At 36.8% G+C, this 10,352-nt stretch overlaps 1 long non-coding RNA gene across 1 annotated transcript; it reads left to right on the top strand.

Moving 5' to 3' along the window:
* The first annotated feature begins 8,533 nt into the window (after nt 1-8,533).
* LOC147476405 (uncharacterized) lies at nt 8,534-9,669 on the top strand. The gene is made up of 3 exons (XR_015209516.1): nt 8,534-8,656; nt 8,735-8,809; nt 9,089-9,669. It is a non-coding gene; the product is annotated as an uncharacterized LOC147476405 (long non-coding RNA).
* The last annotated feature ends 683 nt before the right edge of the window (nt 9,670-10,352 follow it).

Here is a 10,352-nt window from a genome sequence, read left to right as displayed (position 1 = left end):
TTGTATGTTTTCTAAAAGTTGTGTTGGACCAGATTTCCTATTTGAAAACAAATTGTTCAATCAAAGATTAAAACTCTTCCTAAAAATCGGTTGTCAAATTGATCTTGGATAACACGCCACCCGAAAGTGGCGTACTCTCAGATTCAACGTAAGTCCTAGATTGACGTTGGTGTGATGGGGAGAAAAACAGAATGGGGTTTTATGTCTAAGGAATCATAAAATGGGGGTCTAAACATGTATATAAAATGGGGGTTTAGTCTAATTAACCCATGAAAGAATGATTAGATACAATTATGCAAAGGAATGTTAATCTCTATTTCGAAATAGGAACCATATCATGATGTGCAATGAAAATGACACTTATCTGTTTTAACTATATAAGATTGTTCAAACTTGTTTTACATTATCAAAAAACAGAACTATCATATTAAAACATAAGAAATCCCTAACATGCCATGAGCCCAAAGACCACATCATACTTGCCATAAAAATGCAACCCCTTAAAACACATCCAAAAACGATTGGAAATATACAATATAAAATTCAAAGCCCATTAGAAACTCACGCAAATAAGTTTGTAACCAAGAAAAACATAAAATTACATAACAATCAGGGCATATAAAACAATTGTTTTGGGGGAGTTGTTAGTTCTCTGTATTTTAGTTTGTTGGTTTAACGGGCATGTAATGGGTATGCTCTATTAGTACTATTCAATTTATGAATACTATCTTTGTTTGAACTCTTCTTTTTGAGTCTCGGATTGTTTGTGGAAATGCATCTTTGTGGTTATTATCTGTTTACATGTTATTATCGTTGTTTTATCTTATGGTTTTTTTTCAAGTAAAATGATTGTGGTAAGTAAACTAATCAATGGTGTTAAAACTGACTTTGAGGGATCTTTTCTTATATGTCATTATTTGGACAAATATCTTGTCGTCATTGTCATGAGTGAACTTCGAAAGTGTTTGTATTTTTTTCTTTAGTGTTTCCTTGTCAAATCTGTTATGGTGGATGGATTAAAATATTGAGTATACTTACCTCAGTGATTTGATACTTTGCCGATAATTCTACGAAAAAAAAAATGATAATCTGCTATTACCTATACTAAACTTGCATATTGAAGGAACTCCCCGATTTGGTATAATGAAGTTAAGTAAATAGTTGTGTCTCAGATATGTCATATTGCAAGCTCAAGTCACTTCCATCCTTTTGTCTCTAAACTATTTTATGCGTAGATTTTATTTTATTCTAAACGGTGTAGTGTAAGGAGTTATTTTGTTGTATGTTTCAAACCAATTCCAAAGGATTGGATGAATGAAATTGACAAATTTGGGATTGTATACAAGCAAGGGGTGTCGGATTTTATTCAATTTGCTAGTGACAAGGACCCTACATTGACCACGTGTCCTTGCCCTTGTAATAAGTCCCGAAATAGGAAAAGGTTTCCGTTTGATATAGAGAAAACATTTGATTTTGCATGGTATAGAATCAACATACCGTGTATGGGTTTTATATGGTGAGAACCCTATATAAGGATCGAATGGTAGACCGAGATGAAGAAACGATGAGGTGAAGGACTCGAATGGGGAATCTTGTTGACGTTGCTTATGACATACATGAAGGGCTAGCAGGATTTGAATGGAGGCGATGAAAGTGAGGGTGGAGATTTGGAACCACCATATGTTCTTGAACCAGATTTGGGTAAAAGGTATAATGAATATAAACAAAAAGTGGAAGAAAAATTATACCCTTCATGTGAGGCTCCTATAACAACTCTCTCGCCGGTGGTGGACCTACAAAACTTGAAGAAGCAATATAATTGGTCAGAAAGCGATTGTGACCGCTCTTGTCCATGTTAAGAAAATGGTTGCAGGAAGGAAACACGTTGCCTTTAAAGTATCCTCAGAATGAAGGCAATGTTAAAAGATTTGGGAATGAAAGTCAAGTGTATAGATGCATGCGAAAACAAGCTGTATGTTATATTGGAAGATCGAAGTGACTTAACGGTATGTCCTAAATGTGAAACACCTAGATACAAAGTGAAGGAGGGAAAACGGGGAAGAAAAGAAACAAAGAGGCGAGAAAAGTATTGAGACATTTTCCTTTGATTCCAAGACTCAAGAGGTTGTACCACAATAGCATGGTTAGCGCGTGAAATGACATGGCACGATAGAGCGACACCTTCTTGGAATTATATCGCGACACCCAATCGATTCACTTCAGTGGAAGACATGTAAAGATGACTAGCCCGGACTTTGCTAAGGAAGCGTAATGTTTGGTTTGGGATTGCAACCTGATGGATTCAATCCACGTGGAGTTCAATCCATTTGGTTACAGTTTGTTAATTTCGTTTACATAGTTCCTTATAATCTCCCTCCGTCTTTGTGCATGAAATCTGAGTTCCATATGATGTCATTATTAATACCGTGGTCGAAGGCACCGAAGTCAAAACATTGATGTATTTCTTCAACCACTAGTTGATGAGTTACAACAGTTATGGAAAGAAGGGGTGGCAATTTTATGACATGTACAAAAAGAGAGCACTTTACTTTGAGGGCTATGTTGATGTGGGGATTCATGATTTACCCCGCGTGATGGTAACTTATCGGTACATGTAACACATGGTTACAAAGCTTGTCCTATTTGTGGTGATGAAACTCCGCCTATGCATCTTGGGAATGCAAGGAAGATCGTTTATACAAATTCATTTGGATGTTTCTTAAATCGATCACCCATTTAGGCAGGCAAGTACTTAGGACTTAAGACAAAGAGTTAAACCCCCTCCACCAAGGTTAAAGGGAGAAGTAATTGAGAAAATGCTAAGTCGCGGTCCATTATGTATGGTAAAGTATTAAAAGGTGCCAAACGGAGTGTAGATGTGGTTGCTATTGGAGATGATGAAGATTATGAAGATTATGAAGTTCTTGAAGCATGGTATAAGAGGTCTATTCTCTTTGAACTGGAATATTGGCCTTCTAAACATAAGATTCGACATGTTATTGATGTGATGCACGATGAGAAGAATGTGGCGAGAACACATAATAAATGTGATTCTTGACAAGAAAAGAAAACAAAGGATACAAAGACAGCGAGAGGATTTGAAGAAAATGGGGATTCATAGTAGTGGTGGATGCAAAAGCGGACCCAATCATTGGGGAGATCTATTAAACCAATGGCCCCATTTGTCTTGAATAAAGATGAGAAACTTGAGTTTTGCACAATTTTGAAGAACTTGAAGCTTCCTTTAAGTTTTTTCGCCGAATTTAAAAATGTTGTCACTTTGAGTCCTCTGGTTTGCTTACAATGAAATCACACGACTATCACGTGATTATGTGTTACTTGCTTCCAGTTTTGCTTCAACACGCTTTTCCAAAACATCGTGATTTGGCGTGAGAGCTATTCACCAGATTAGCTTATTCTTTAATCTCCTATGTTCGAAAAGTCTTAATCCGAAAAGAAAATCCAAGTTGCCAAATACATGGTAGCAAAGGCATTGTGTGTGCCGGAAAAGTATTTCCCAACCGCTTTTTGATATCAAAGATCCACCTCTTGGTGCATTGGTCGATGAAGGGCTGATTTGTGGACCCGTGTATCCTAGGTGGATGTTTCCATTTGAACGGTATGTACAATTTTACCTTTATTTCATATTTAATGGCAATTATCATCAAAACTACTAAGTACAATTTTGGATTTGTTTATTTTAATAGGCAATGAAGGAGTGTAAAATATTCCTAGCAATAAACGCTATGTTGAAGGCTCTATTATGAGTCCTATATTGTTTATGAATCTGTTAGGTATGCTATGGAGTACATGCCAAATTCACGGGATGGAAATCACAAAGCTACTCGTGGAGGTGTTTCTAGATGAAGATGGAGAGTATTGTGATGGGGCCTATACTTGAGGGTAAAACTGTGACCCTAGGCAAGGAACAATGGATACAAACCAGATGGATTCTTTTTAGACTAGGCGTCGAAAAGCTTGATGAACATTATAAGTTTGATTTCTTTTTTGACACATTTGACTTGAAATTACTAGTCTAGAAAGTCGTAATAAATAGTCATGTCAAACCGCATAAACAAATTGCGGTGAGTATCGCGGCCTTGCAAGCAAGTGCACGTGGTAGAAGAAAAGGGATAGCAAAAGACGTAGTGGAGATACAGACCGAGTTCATTGTGTGGTTATATGACAAGGTATTGTTTTCTTCTATTCATGTATTTAGTTTACTAGGATATTACAATTTGTACTTTTAACTTTCTAATTGTCGTTTTTTTTCACTTCACAGTTGTTGGCTGAAAAAGACACAAATTGTGACTTATGGCGATTTGTCTAAGGACCATTATTCAAAGCTAAAACATATAAAAAGTATCATGTTAATGGTTTTGTGTTCTCTACTAGGTCGCATGATGAAACAGTTGCTACACAAGACAGTGGTGTTTGCATGAATGCAATCACTACATTTACGTCAAGTAGGAAGGACAAAAATCCCATTGATGCATCGACTAAGTGGTATGGGGTTATCGAACAGATAATAGAGCTGGACTATACGACCTTCTAGCATGTTGTCTTTTACTGTAATTGGGTGAAGGTGGAGGACAAGACCAATGGTTGTAAACTTTGTCCAGATTCTAATTTAGTGATGGTTAATCTCAATAGGCTAAAGAGTGTTTATCAGTATATTGATGAGCCGGCGATTCTTGCTTCTGAGGCTAGTCAAGTATTTTACTCAAAGGATTTGAGAAATCCTAATTGGTGGGTAGTGATAAATTCACCTAGGCGATTGACAAGTCGAGTTGATGAGCTAGATGCACCAACCGACTTCCAATCTATTCTTGAGGACCAACCTAATTTGCAGCCTTTGATGCAAAGTCTAACCTGATTGTAATAGTTGCATTATCACATTTTTAAGATTCTTAGATATTTTTAAGATTCTTAGTTAGATGCGAACTTCTCATTTTCTACTTTTTTCTATTTTGAAGTTTGTTTGTGCAATTAGGTGAGAGTTATGTTTTTTTATTATCAAGAGTGGTCTTTATAAATGTATACTTTTGAACTTTGTCATTTTTTTTGTGGTATCCTAGTTTTACCTCTCTGTTCTAACAATTTTTTTTGTCATATTAGGCTATTTAATAATGTCATCAGGTCAATCATAACATACTACTTCCCAGCCTTCCCAGTCCCACTTCCATCTCATAATTTAACTTCCGACTCACATACATCTCAACCTTCAAAAGCCTTACCAACGATTACCAAGTTACCTATAGAGTTCAATGAGGATGGCGTCGCTGTGGGTCCTAACCATGCCAAATGGAATACCCAGGTTAGAGTTTATGTTCGAGCTCGTATTCCAATTCATTACAAAGATTAGAGAAAAATAGATGGAAGCTTCAAGGATAATGTTTGGAACAAATTAATGGTATGGTTTACATGTACTTTAATTTCAATGATAGCATCCATTATTCTTGATAATTAGTATGTTTTTCCAATCCTATATCTACATGTTGTCCAGCCCTATGTGTGGAAATTTACTTAATATGAAATGAACAAACATCACTTTGTTCATGTAGGAAGAATTTGAGCCTAATGTTCCCAAGAAACAACGCACGAGAAGTTGAAAAGGACTTTCCCCAAAAGTTCAGATCATCAAAGTATGCCTTTCGGAAAGAGATTTTGCGTAAGTGCAGGAGCGTGGAAGAAGCTATTGCAGCATGCCCAGATGGCAAGGATCCAAATAATTGGGCTGCGTTTGTTAGAAATGAGAATACCGCTGAAGTGAGAGCTAGAAACGCAAAGAATGCCGAGAATGCCAAAAAGGACATATATCGACATACTAATGGACGGGGCACATATGCCCATAAATTGGATAAAATGGTAGGTGTCTATTCTTGTACTAACGTTTTCTTATCACCTTATGCTAACAACTATTAATAATTATTTTTGTAGGATAAAGAAGATCCTAGTAGAAAGCATGGACGGGTAGATAGTTGGAAAAAAGGACATGAGCGTCATGATGGAACTATATTAGCGAGCGCTCAAACCCATTATGTAAGTTCTAATAACATTGAAGCTTAAACTTACCCGTGTGTTGGTATTGTATATAGACTATGTTGCATACTTGCATACCATTCTCATAATTTATGCATGTATAACTCATATAGGAACAAGTGGATGCTTCTAATAAAAGAAGAAAAGAAGCAAGTGGTGGTGGGCAGAGTGTAATGGAAGTAGACTTCGATAATGATGAGTTGTCTAAAGTCTTTGGACCTGACAAAGGGAGTAGAACTCGTGGAATCAGCTCCAACAAGTCTAAGAAGCAATTGTAACGCATGTATTGCCAAGGCATTATTGCAACAAGCAAGCTCTTCATCCAATTCGAAGTTGAAGGGGAAATGAATGAGATGAAGTTTTCCTTATCTAATGTCATAGGTGTTAAAGGTGAGTTTGCAGTTTGCACTTGTGCTTTCTTGCATACAATTTCATTATGTATGACCAATTGTTACTATAAATTGTGTCGATGTACTTAAGGCTGTTAAAAACAATGAAACATCAACTACTCAACAACCGCGGCGGCCTAACAATTTAAAACCGGAAGTCGGTTCCAGCTCGTTTCACACTCGACTCAACAAAACTTGATGAATATGTTTGCAAATTTGAATCCTCCTTCGGGACGTTTGGTTCTTCACCAAATGTATCCTTATTAGATAGGGATGGTGTAGTGGTTGCTAAGGGGTATGTCATGACAGAGAGACAAATTGAGATTGCAATGGCAGAAACGTTCTCGCAAGTGAAAAAAAGGTCTACATAGAGGAAGTCTTGGTTGGTGATGCTCTTGTTTACGATGGGCCCCAAGATGGAGTTAGATTTTTGGATGGCTTTAGTGCTGGAGGTCCTTTAATTTGGCTCGAGTCAAGGATGCAGTTTTCTTAATAAGTTGTTTGGGATATGCAAACTTTCTGAACTTAGGATTTTTTAGTATGGTTTGGCTTCTTTATGTTTTGAATGCCGTTTGTTTTTTGTTTAATATGGATGTCATAGTGACTTGACAAACTTATGGTCTTTTTTTGGTATGGATGAGTATTAACTTTAATTTGTTCGTACTATATCTATTTATTAAATTTGATTGTAGTGTATGTATGCTTGTTTGCTTAGTAAGTTGAAGAAAGCCCTAACCCATTTTTAACTCTGCCTGTGCAAATTAATATAATTGGTTTGCATTGCCGGTCCCAAGCCCGGATAAAAGAGGAGGGAGGATGGTGGAGCCTTGGACTGTTTTTCCATTGAATGTTGGGATTTTCGAACTAAAGGTGAGTACTATTCTTTGCTTAACATGTTGTAACTTAGTTTAGTTTCTCTTGTTGGTGTTTTAGAGTCTTGTCGAATAATGTAAAAGCTGCCTGTGCCTAGCTTAGTTAAGACGGTTATCACTTACACTCTTCTTGTTTCACTGGTATATAGATTGCGTTAGCATTACTTGATTTTGTTGCTATATTCCATGCCTGATTGTACACATGTTGAGAATCAGATGCAGAATATATCAGATGCTTTGAATCTATTTGATCGGCTTGCGACTGGGATTGATGTGAATGTTCAGTTTAGAAAGTAGGTGTTTATGTTTATTATAGGTTTTGATAAGTTTTGTTTGGGTGTGATTATTGGTTTTTGGATTGAAATAAGGATTTTGGTTTTATTTGCAGGATGGATGATTTTGAATATTGTTGTGCTGCGATCTGCTGCTTGTGCTGCGATCTGCATAGTCAGCTGCTTGTGCTGTGATCTGGGATTTTGGCGGCATAGTTAGCTGTTACATACCTTATCAAGTATCAACTGTTACATGATGTGTCCCAGAACCTGGACCAAAGTATAGTCAAGCAGGTAAACTTTGTTTCTGGTTTGAATATTGTTGTTTGTGGATTTTGGCGGCATAGTCAGTTGCTTGTGCTGCGATCTGCAGACTGCTCTGTGCCATACCCTTGTATGCAATGTACTTCTGTCAGCTATTGGCTGTTGGCTGGACTTTTCATTTGTATGGAGAAATGAGAACTTGAGATGTCATTGTCACATACCCTATCAACTGTTACATGATGTGTCCTTAACCGGACCAAAGTATAGTCATCTACTTGTCATATGAATTTGCATTGGTATTAAACCTTATTTATCACTCCCAGACGAGTATAGTTTTCTCTTTAGAGGAGGGGCCTGGTGTACTTTTCAAGGCACTTGCTGTTTTTGCAATGAGGCAAATTAATCTGACAAAGGTAAACACCTTTTATTTTTCCTTTTATAACCACTTTTTTGGAGTTTTCATCTTAGTTTCATGCATGAGAGATGATACCGATTTTCATGGATTTTGCCTCTTTTGACCCAGATTGAAAGCCGCCCTCGGCGTAAGCAACCTATCGCGAGCATCTGATGACAACGATAATGGATCTCCAAAGTGATTACTACAAAGACTCTAAATTTTGCACTATTTTAAGTTCTACAGAACATTGTACTCCCAATTGTGTGTAGAATCCCTATTAGAACAATGCTTTGCACGAGACACTACTCTGATTCAAAGTCTTTATTCTGACTATCCAGGTACTTCGACTATCTCTTTTACGTGGACTTTGAAGCCTCAATGGCTGATCCCAATTCTCAAAATGCACTTAGGCATTTAGAGGTATGGTTTCTTCCAATTCGTCCTTTGTTCAGGTGAGTGATACAAGTAAAAGCTATTAAAATGCTAGTTCTTTGACAGGAATTTGCTACATTCTTGAGAGTTCTTGGAAGCTACCCTGCAGATAATAGTCAACCTTAAATAACCTAAAACAAGGTAAGAATTCAAAACCGGAGATTACTAGCTTTTTAGAGTCGAGGTTAGGTTTTAATCACAGTGAAAATTATTGTTTCATCCTTTATAATCATGATGGATGTCGATATTGCGTCAATATATTTACTTATTCGTTGTCATAAATTACTTGATTGAGTTATATATTTGAAAGTGAACACAAGTGTCATCTCAAGGGGAATGAACTAATTAAAAGACTGGATGGATTGATCTTTATGTAATGTGCAATACCTACATAATGCATTCAGTTCACACTGTTTGCAGGATATATGTTAGTGGCATCAAGTGGTCAATCATCAGGATGTAGACACCTCATTCAGGTCAAACAACACTATCTTTTGGTAAGGCAGAAAATTTGCTTGTTTTGGTGTCCACTAAAGACACTGCTATGCAAAATTTGCAACCCGCTTAGGGCATTTTATTGGAGTAGCCATTCAATTGAGTTATGCATGCTTGTGATTCTACGCGTCCAAGTGCTTGCGAGTTCTTCATATCATCCCTTAGCAAATTAAAATTTTGGTTCTAGTGTTGAGGTTATTTAAATACAGGCTGTTTTACATCGTGATGTTGTTGTTGTTTTCTTGGGCTGCTTAGAGCATGACTTGTGGAGATTAGGATCTTATTATCCACTTTTAATATATAAATTAGTCAGGTATGTAAAATTGTTATTTGTGGGGATTTAGATGTAATATGTACGAAAAGTGTGCAGGCATGTAAGCTCTCCTGGTCAATCACACTCTACTATTATGACTTTTTGTGAAAGAGTTGTTTGTGGCCTTGTGACCCTGACTTTTTGTTTGATGGATGTGAAAGAGTTGGATATTGTATAGGACTTAAGCATATAAGGTGCAGTAACACTCTATCCGAGTTGGAACATTGATGGTTTGCCAACAATTTGGAGGAATAAATGGAGTATGTTTCTATCTGAGCTGAATTTTTGCTACGAGGTAAATATATACCTCCTAAACTTTGTTATAAGTAGATCCCTTCATTGTAATACCCATACCCATACCATTCTTTATCTTCAAAGTTGATGTGTGTCTAATCTTGATTTATGTGTCGTAGTAACTGCAATTGGTGCAAGTTTAGTCGATAGAGCCGAAAACGATTCGTTCTTGTGGTAATGCGTGGTAGTAATAGCCTCTAGCTCAGAAATTTTAAAGTATCACTCTTTGATGAATATAAGGCCCGATGATTTGCACTTGTAGACTTCTAGAACGGGGTGGTCCTCCGCTATTTGATAGTCTGCTCTTTCCTTCTATTTGAAGGTCTTTGGTGCTAAAATTATTTATGTTCTAACTTTTTTTGCCTTTGAGATCCCTAATATAATGCATCATAATTATGTGGAACAGAGCCATGAGTTATCACTTGAAGTAGTCCCGCACTTGTCGTGACTAGCACCGTAATCGAACTATACTATGTCTAGATAAGTTCATTTCCACAAGTCAAAATTCAACTTAATAGTACACTGAAAACCTTTTCTTTGAACTCAGCAGCTCTATATATTGGTTCATTCTCCATAGGAATG

The sequence above is a fragment of the Coptis chinensis genome, chromosome 9, assembly GCF_015680905.1.
Source record: "Coptis chinensis isolate HL-2020 chromosome 9, ASM1568090v1, whole genome shotgun sequence".
Taxonomy (NCBI): Eukaryota; Viridiplantae; Streptophyta; class Magnoliopsida; order Ranunculales; family Ranunculaceae; genus Coptis; species Coptis chinensis.
The sequence above is the reverse complement of the archived record's forward strand: the minus strand, read 5'-3'. Positions and strand labels throughout refer to the sequence as shown.